The following is a 10,186-nucleotide window of genomic DNA, read 5'->3' as shown; positions in this document are numbered from 1 at the left end:
ATCTCATCGCTATCTCTTTAGAACGGCTACACGCAACATTTCGTCCATTCAGGCATCGCTTTGTGAGCAAATGGGTTTATAGAGCCATAATTATTGTCATTTGGTTAATAGCTATTGTTAGAGAAGTCGCCCAAATTTTCCTATGGGAAATTGGTTATTTCGAGGTAATTAATGCTTACTTGTATCTCCCATTTTTTGCAGTTTCTCTATTTGTTATCTGTGTATCTTACATCCTCATTATTATCAAAGTTCGATGTAGTCGTCATCCTCCATTCCATTCTAGATCCAGAAGAGAAAGAAAACTGACGGGTACTGCGCTTATCGTCTCACTTGTGTCGTTACTTTGTTTTCTACCAGCGATAATATATTCAGCATATCTTGGCTTTTCCTTCACTTATTTCATGAATGTTTATATTAATATGGCTATGGTAGTTCTATTCTTAGCTAACTCACTTGTAAATCCTATAATTTACGCTCTTCGGATGCCAGGATTCAGAGAAGGTTTATTACAGCTATTTTACAGGGTCCCAGACCTTTCTCGTAACGCCACAGCAAATCTGCCACTTTGTAACCTTAGGAGAGCGTAGATAAATGGTCGGAAAACTATTGATTAAGTTTGTTTCTAAATAACTTTAACTTCTTGCCCGAGCAACACGCATTTCCATTTCATTTTTTGGTGATATGAGAGTAGACTCGAAGGATAGAAACGGTACAAACATCTAAATGATTAAAATGAAAAGCGATGCATCTTGTCGCTTTTAGAAAACTACACAACGATATAAGTGGAACGATTAGTGAGCTTCCGATCAGTTAGGTTTTTCTTTGTGTGGAACGAAAAAATCATCGAGGAATCTTCAAACAGCCAGTATGAAAAAAATCGGAATTATTATGAGGAGAGAATACTTTCTTTTCCCATTGGAGTTACTCTTAAATTAAGTAAAAACGCACCGATAGATCTAAAGAAATAAATGTCACCTTGTTATTCTATTTTCAAAAGTTTTGTCGGCTGCGTCACTTTTCCTCTTTAATATTATATATTCTCAGGTACTAACCGACAGCTTTTAAAGATTCAACTTTAGGATCTAGGAAATAGCTCATTTCCGATAGTATTTTGCAGTTTATCATGATGTACAATAAAGTAGAGAGCTTCGTCCAAATTAATTCAATACAGTGTGTGTACGCTTTCACCCAAAATTTCGGTTCAGCTGCACTCAACTTAATATGCTCTAATTACGATCCCGCCTGTGGGACAGTGAAACGCAAGGATGTCAATAAATGTCTTACTCATGAAAGTATTTTTAATTTAAGATATGAGATTACAACTGTATTAGTTTTAAAACAATAAGACTGTCTAATCTATGATTACACTTTTGAAGTCTTGTCCAGTATGTTTGCTTTACTTATGACCTACCTTGTAAGAGAATAAAGCCTTTAATTGAGAAATTATTACCAACTTTCAACAAAGCAATCTTTATGTAACTCCATACCATAGATGCACTGTCTTTATCACCGCTTTAAAGATTTCTGTTCGTAAAACTTCTACCCATTTATCTTGCGAATACTGTAAAAAATAACTTGAATTAAGATAGGCAATTCCTTGAACTGAATATAATAAGGAATTAAGTTTTCAAGAGAAGTTTATTTTTAAAGAAAATGACCAGTTCCGTGCAGACATAAGAAATGGAAAATCGACTAAAGAAGTTTTTTAAAGGAATAAATAAAATTTTGTGGGCCATGAAATGTTTTCTCAGCCAGTTAAATTGTCTTCTTCAATAGACTTCTCCTGTAAAAACTAAAAGCTTTCAAACTCCATTTAAGGTTTCTAGAAACTAATTATCTCCATTTATTTCAGTGAAATTCAGGTATTGATTCTCCAGGCTCGCTTGGATACGGCACTTTCTTTGAATTGACGACGTACAGGTGTAGCATAACTTACCTGTTGTTCCTGTTTAGCTGCAGTCAAAACGTCTTACGACATTTAGATATCATACGTCAGACATTTGCAAAACTAATTACGAGTCTTGATAGCGGTGTGTTTATTCTCTATCACTATTCCTTGGCTTGTTGTTTTCTTATTCATTGAGATAGCCGCCTTTGGTCAAATTTGACTAAATTTACTTCGTTATCAATGATGAGGTATGTTAGCAAAATTTAATTCGTTTACAAACTCTGGTTTTGGGGAGAAGAGGTAAAGCGAGTTAAAATGGGTGGAGAGAAGTTGTTGAAAATCCTCTGTAAGCCTGTGGAAAATTTTAACCAAAAGCTTTCAAACCATCATTCAAGGATTTTAGAAACTATTTATTTCCACTCGTTTGATGTGCTTATGTCGATTCTCTATATTTAGCTGTTTTGTACGTGGATTTACGACGATACAGGAATTTAAACACACTAAAAATCGCGATGCTTTTATCTGTAATTCTTGTTTAGCTGCTATAAAAATATCGTTTTCCTTCCAGCCATTATCTGTCAATCATTCGCAAAAACTAAATGGAGTTCTATTAGTGATAAGTTTGGTCAGCATTGTATTCTTCCTCAGCATGCTGCTTTCTTTTGTATTTGAAAACCGCCCTTTCTGCATTTGACTTAAACTCCATTCGTTAAAGGATAGAAACACTTTCGTTATCATTGAGGTAAGTTCAAAATATTCTCAAGATTGGTTTGCAAATTCTAACTTCGGTGAGATGAGCAAAACTGAATCAATATGGACGGAAATATGTCATTGATGATGTTAATCATCGTAACGCGACGAAAGAGATATCTTTCTCAGGCTTGTTGTTTATTATATTGACAACGGAAGAAATTCATCCGAAGCGAGAAAAGACAATGATTAAATGTCTGAGTGTGGAAAATAAAACATAGGAAATGTTTTTGCTTTTAAAAATGTTAGTTACATTTTACCGTACCTACAGTTAATCTGTCTTTGAAATTTTCAAGGTGGTAACAACAACAACAACCGTATTTCTAATAGCAGCCCTGAGGAGAGGAGCAGGTCTTTCTACTGTATTTCCGGAAGATTTTTGAAATTTGTTTGTTGTCATCTGTTTTTGGAGGCTATAAGTTTTTTTCTGAGAACGCAATTGAGATCACTAGTGGCAAAGCTTTCCGCCTATTCAGGAAAAGGTTGATCATGATTACATTGCCGAATATGAATCTTGCATAAAGAAACATGAGGATCACTTTAAGTCAACGGACGAGACTTAGTTGGTCAAAACACGTTAAAAAACGTAAAAAAGTAATATTTGACATGATATTATAAGTTTGTTCTGTTGTCTCACGACAAAGTCATTTGGCAAGCCGCCATCGTTACGATTTAAAGGAGCGTGGGCGGAGTTAATATGCCAAGCCTCCAAACAAAGGCGCTAGTGGTAACGCCGATTAGTGGCGTCGGTTCGTTGTTCTTTCGTGACAGGATCCTTTGGTTTGGCGAAAATATGCCCCGAAGTCTGAAAAGGTTTTTGAGCAACTTTAACGTTGTGGCTATTCATAACTTTTCTCAAGAGGGCTGACTGTCTACCATCTTCACTCGATTCGAAGGCTGAGGAGAGGAAATATGTTTCTAATGCCCTAAAGGCAAATGGCTATACAAAAACCTTTCACTAATCGGCGTTACCACCAGCGCCTTTGTTTGGAGGCTCCTTTAAATCGTGACGATGGCGGCTTGCTTCCTGACGCCTATTTACACCTCGTCAGAAAAAAGGTAGCTAATTAGCGATCATATAAAAGCTCCTCTTGTTGCAGCGTTTAGATCACCTCTGATGAAGGCACTAGACAGGAGTGTCGAAACGTTGGGTCCATGAATTGTAACATCTTCGGTTACATTCATTAAATCTGTAAACCAGTGTAGCATCAAACCATATCTAAATGTCCACCTGGTTGCCGTGTGAACTTTTAATGTATTTTACTCTAACATGTTTCCTATGATATTGACAAAGGAAGAAATTTATCCGAAGCGAGAAAAGATTATGACTAAACTTCTGGGTGTAGAAAATAAAACATAAGAGATGTTTTACCTTTTAAAAATGTTGGATATATCTCACCGTGCCTACAGTCAATTTGTTTTTGAAATTTTCAAGGCGGTTACAACAACAACAACCGTATTTCGAATAGCGGCACCGAGAAGGGGAGCAGGTCTTTCTATACTCAGTCTTTCTACTATATTCCAGAAGATCTCTAAATTTTTTGTTGCCATCTGTCTTTGGAGGCTATAAATTTCCTTCAAGCAATTGAAATCACTAGTGGCAAAGCTTTCCGCTTAGTCAGTGAACATCGAAAAAGTTCAATATTAGTAAATTCGTCTTTATCGAAAGAAAAAATAAGGAATAGGCTGAATGATTAAATTTCCGGATATGGATCTCGCATGAAGCAAGAGGATCAGTGTAAGTTAACAGACGGAACTTAGTCGGTCAAAACACCTCGAAAAATGTAAAAAGAAATCTTTGACATACATTTCTTTACTGAGAATATTGATTTCATATTTCATTTTATCTCTAAGTGAACTGTTTCCTGTTTTTTTCATGACAGCTAACGGAGCTCAGAGAAAATGCAGCTTATCTCCTCAAATTCGCAGTGTATTCCGTGGCTTGTGGTCCTCATCATCGAATGTATGGCCATAGTCATCCTTAATATCATCACAGTTGTTGTCTTTTTGAGGAAGAAGCGTCAGCTACAGCGGCGGAGTACATATTTGATCATCCACCTGGCGATAGCCGATCTTTTAGTAGGCGTAGTCTCCGGGCCGCTACAGATTGAAAGAGGAATGTCGCAGCTCTGTTCTCTATGGAATTACAGACGAAAGACTATTTGGTCTCGTCGTTTATCTTCTGTATTTCTACATTTATTCTATTTCACTTCCCTTACAAATCTTATTGCCATTTCCTTAGAACGGCTACACGCAACATTTTGTCCATTCAGGCATCGCTTTGTGAGGAAATGGATTTATAGAGCCATAATTATTGTCATTTGGTTAATACCTATTGTTAGAGAAGTCGCTCAAATTTTCTTATGGGAAATTGCTAATCGAACTGTAATTAGTACTTACTTGTATTTCCTATTTTATGCAGTTTCCCTATTTGTTATCTGTGTATCTTACATCCTCATTACTATCAAAGTACGATGTAGTCGTCATCCTTAAATCCATTCTAGGTCCAAAAGAGAAAGAAAACTGACGGGTACTGCGCTTATCGTCTCACTTGTATCGTTACTTTGTCTTCTGCCAGGGACAATATATGTAGCATGTATTGACCATTCCTCCACTTGTTTTATGACGAATTCTCATATTTTCATGGCTGTGGTAGTTCTATTCTTAGCTAACTCACTTGTAAATCCTATAATTTACGCTCTTCGGATGCCAGGATTCAGAGAAGGTTTATTACAGCTAGTTTACAGGGTTCCAGACCTTTCTCGTATCGCCCCAGCAAACCTGCCACTTCGCAACCTTAGGAGAGCGTAGATTGATGATGGGAAAACTATACATAAAATTTTCTTTTAAATAACTTTAACTTCTTAGCCTAGCAACATGCATTTCCATTTCATTTTCTGGTGACATGGGAGTAGACTAAGGACAGAAACGGTACAAAAATCTAAATGATTAAAATGAAAAGCTGTGCACCTAGAAAACTAAACAGCGATATAAGTAGAACGATTAGTGAGCTTCCGGTCAGTTAGGTTTTTCTTTTTGTGGAACGAAAAAATCATCGAGGAGTCTCCAAATATAAAAAAATTGGAATCATTATGAAGAGAGAATACTTTCTTTTCCCTTTGGAGTTACTCTTAAATTAAATAAAAAAGGAACCGATAGATCTAAGGAAATAAATGTCACCGTGTTCTTCTATTTTCAAAAGTGTTGTCGGCTGGGTCACTTTTCCTCTTTAATATTATAATTCTCAGGTACTAACCGACAGCTTTTAAAGATTCAACTTTAGGATCTAGGAAATAGCTCATTTCCGATAGCATTTTGCAGTTTAATTACGATAAAGTAGAGAGCTTCGTCCAAATTAACTCAATACAGCAAGTGTACGCTTTCATCCAAAATTTCGGTTCAGCTGCACTCAACTTAACATGCTCTAATTACGATCTCGCCTGTGGGACAGTGAAACGCAAGTCTGTCAATAAATGTCTTACTCATGAAAGTATTTTTATTTCAAGATATGAGATTATAACTGTATTAGTTTTAAAACAATAAGACTGTCTAATTTATAATTACACTTTTGAAGTCTTGTCCAGTATGTTTGCTTTACTTATGACTTACCTTGTAAGAAAATAAAGTCTTTAATTAAGACATTATTACCAACTTTCAACAACGCAATTTTTTATGTAGCTCCATATTATACTGGATGCACAGTCGTTATAACCGCTTTAAAGATTTCTGTTCGCAAAACTTATCTTGCGAATACTTAATTAGAAATAACATCCACAGCTTTAATTAAGAGAGATAGAACCAAATTAAAAAAAGGAAAGGTTCTGCCTTCAGATGACAACAGCCCAAATAGGACTGACTACCCAAGAGAGACAGAACTAGGTGACCCGGGTGACAAAACCGGGAATCAAAAATGTGAAGAAACTAGACGCATAACTGTGTGAACTCGGGCTTACTTAGGGTGCGTTTAAATTAGCAATTTTTGTGGCGATTTTCAAAAATTTAATTAATTTGTCTTATCCTTCTGACAGGACGGAAAATGTGTGCACTGTAAATACCTCCCGTTGTCCCATACAAAGCCTTAGAAAAGTTTTCTAAGGCTTTGTATGGGACAACGGGAGGTACTTACAGTGCACGCGTTTTCCGTCCTGTCATTGAAACATCTGCCAGGTCCATCTTGGTGTTCTTAATAAAATTTTAGAAGTCAATCCTTTACCATTCTTTACTATGATGCAAATCATTAAAATCGCAGCAGAATTCGTTTTATTTGCAGTATCCCTTGCTTGTTTTTTTTTCTATTAACATTCTCTTTTTTGACGGTTCCATTGCTTCATAATTTTGTTTTTGCCTTTAATTTTTATTATATTTTTCGTTTCAGCTCTCACAACAGCTTTAGCTGAACATGTTATAAACTGAATTTTGTGATATCCTCCAGCGTTATGCAATTTTTGAATATTGCTGATGGCCGCAACAAGAGAAGCAGTGCTATTTACAGTTTTAGTATATTCAATTAGAGGCAGTTGACTTTCAGTAAACACCAAGAGGGAATAGACATATTTTGACCTTTTTGTGGGTTTAAAAATACATGTCGTACAGAAAACTGAAAACCACATCAAAAACCCTGTGCATTCACTATTATTTCTTACAAGATTTTCGAGAAGTGATTTGCTGTCAACTGAATCAGACAATATTCCTTCACTGTAATCACTTTTAAGATCTAAACTTACCACAGTTCTACAAATATCAACAGTTTTTGGTAAATCATCTAACGGTAAATACTTGTTCAAAGATGAATTTTCGTATAATCTTTTGCCATACTGAATAACATCAGATGACGTGTTTGAATTCCAATAACTACATGATTTTATTACAGAGGAGCAGGGTGAATAAACAACCACAGCACAACTCACATTGAACTTTCTGGATTCACAGGCATGACTCTGAAAAAGGGTACTATTTTGAACTTTATCAATGTTAATCCCTTTCAATTCAAATATATCATCGTTATGTATATTCTAAAAATAATGTACTAAGCTATTCAGTGATAATACTTCAAGCAGCACACATTTACCTTGAGGATGGCTTCTACCATAAATATATCCCTTGCACGAGAATCGAATATATTCAAGCCCACATTACCTTTACAATAGATAGCAACTGCAGTACATCCTATTGTCAAGACAAAATTGTCGAAATTTTCGGATATAAGTGATTGAGAGGCTCTATCTAAGGAGGTACAGTACTGATATCCTTCTACTGTAGCTTCTTGATGAATAGTACCAGTGTAGCTCTCACTGTATTGAAGTTTATAGTCAGTCTCGAACACATATAAAAGTGTGGGTAATTCTGTCTGCATTAAAAATGATTGTCTGGTTAACTGAGACAAACTTGAATACAACTTATTTTCAATATTCATTATTGACACGAGATCATTAACAGAATTGATTCCTTGTTTTTTATTGTAAATGAAAGAGCATAAACTCATTGTAACACATTTTTTCCTGAATTCTGTCCAAATACCAATTCATTAGCTTGGCTATATGGTGCTATTATTGTTTTGCTAGGGTCAATGTACATTGGAGTAGGACCAGGGTTTTTCTCTATATCTGAACTCAGTTGAAATTCACAATAGTTTGATGCATGTGTCTGACTCTTATAAAGACACATGGGTCTATTACAAGAAAACATTGATAAGTACTCACTTGCTCTATACTTCAATTTAATTATCCTTTGATATACCCTCACAGAACAATGCAACAAATCCTTCTTCTCATGTCACTTTATTTAATCTTACCCTCTTTGTATTAAGCTTACAAACATTCTTTGTAACTCTTCTAACCTTCACATAACGACGTAGTCAAGAGGACTTCGGTATGCCTGGACGAATACGTTCATAAACAAATTCCTTCAGTTTTCTGTCCTTTCTTCTGAGACGTTTCAGAGTAGCTTCTGTCATTCTACTGGGTTCTCGATCACGTCTAAATACACGGTTGTGTTTACATGTAAACATAATATGAGATAACTCCTTTGATATAGCAGGTTTCGCTTGACATTTCTCAATAAAAGGTTCAGTCGTAAAGGATCGCTCGTAAATTGATCTCTCGTAAAGTTTGTGGACCGACCCGTTCCCAAAACGCTCCACAAGTTTTAGTGGGGGTCTACCGCGAACGGTGTGTGACTTTGTATGTATATTGGGCGCAATAGCCATCGAATTTCTTTCGCGTACATCAAGCATGGAACTGTCCACGAAGGCAGCCATTGCTTTAAACCATGCGCTCTAAGGTTCATTCTACGCATGCGCCTACACTTCATGCATGCGTTGTAGTGGAACTGCGTTTTGTGACTGAACACAAAAAAAAAAAAAAAAAAAAAAAAAAAACGAAGCCGAATTTTAATGCCTCGGACGTTTCCTTCGGAAAGCCCGAGTAATTAAGGTTCTTCCTTCACGGAGATAAGACAGGTAATTAAGGACTGATTACCCGAGAGAGTGGGTAAGAAATAGCAAAAGAACGAAAGCATTTTTAGGATTCTGTTTTTGAAACTGCGAAATAATACAATACAATTAGTTAGAAAACCGACTAACTTACTGAGAGCACGTCATCTTACAGGGAAGGAATATTTGAGATGTGATGTTAGGATTCATTCCATAATAAATTATTTTGCTCGAGTTAGGTTCCAACAGTTGGATAATACACCATGTGATTTTAAGCATCTGCCATCTAACTACCACAGAAATAATTCATTATCTTGCTTCGAAAGCACAGAAGCAAAGGTAAACCTTGCTTTGCTAATGAAACTGTTTGAGCATCATTATTAAATGATGATGCTCAAACCGTTTTAATCGAAAAAATTTTCCGCTCAAACGTTATTAAGCAGCGAGATTTATCGTGGGACATCATATAGATCTAGACGGAATTTATCAGACATACAACCCTACCTTAACACCAAATTGGTCAGGCCAGCGAGTAGAATTTCTTACTGGCGAGGTAACACACAGTTAAGACCTTACCTTAAAGAAAGAACGTTAACCCCTTTTCGCAGATACCGCCGAATACAAATACCTTCGCACAGAAATTTCGCTGGGTAAGTTCACGCGCTTACCTGATGTATGGGACTTGCTGAAATGATATTTCATACTGAAGGAGCTCCTTAGTATATACACCAGAAATGTAATATCAAAATATCCACTCAATTGTTTCAAGCGTTAAATGATACTCTTGTATCTTTAGAACATAATGCAGTCGAAATCTCTCTCGAAAACAAGGTCCTTGCCGTACGAATTTTTTTGCAGAAGGACACCCGCGAAGGTGGGAAGTAACCTTAAGGCAATTGAGACCACTTGAACAAAGGGTTTTGCTTATTCAGAGTATATCAAAAAAAAGTTGTATTGTTGGAAAAAGAAGAAATTTGCTCCAAAAAGAGAGAGAGAGAGATTGAATCATCAAACTTCTGAATATGTATTACACCAATTTAAAAAAAGGAACGTGAAAATGAGTCAAAGTACAAAAGAAAGGTAGCATATATAATTATGTTGCTATGGTTACCGACAAT

The 10,186-nt window shown here is 36.0% G+C and overlaps 1 protein-coding gene and 2 pseudogenes across 1 annotated transcript in view; all 3 read left to right on the top strand.

Annotated features, from left to right (window-relative positions):
* LOC136283897 (histamine H2 receptor-like) overlaps nt 1-587 on the top strand; it is a 906-nt pseudogene extending 319 nt beyond the window's left edge.
* The window catches only part of LOC131786990 (arf-GAP with GTPase, ANK repeat and PH domain-containing protein 1), a 296,718-nt gene that overhangs the window by 181,897 nt on the left and 104,635 nt on the right, over nt 1-10,186 (top strand). The gene's annotated exons all lie outside the window — the stretch shown is intronic.
* On the top strand, nt 4,541-5,449 carry LOC131775659 (somatostatin receptor type 5-like; annotated as a pseudogene).

This window comes from Pocillopora verrucosa, chromosome 10 (assembly GCF_036669915.1).
Source record: "Pocillopora verrucosa isolate sample1 chromosome 10, ASM3666991v2, whole genome shotgun sequence".
Taxonomy (NCBI): domain Eukaryota; kingdom Metazoa; phylum Cnidaria; class Anthozoa; order Scleractinia; family Pocilloporidae; genus Pocillopora; species Pocillopora verrucosa.
Note: the sequence above shows the minus strand (reverse complement) of the source record. Positions and strands in the feature narration are given on the sequence as shown.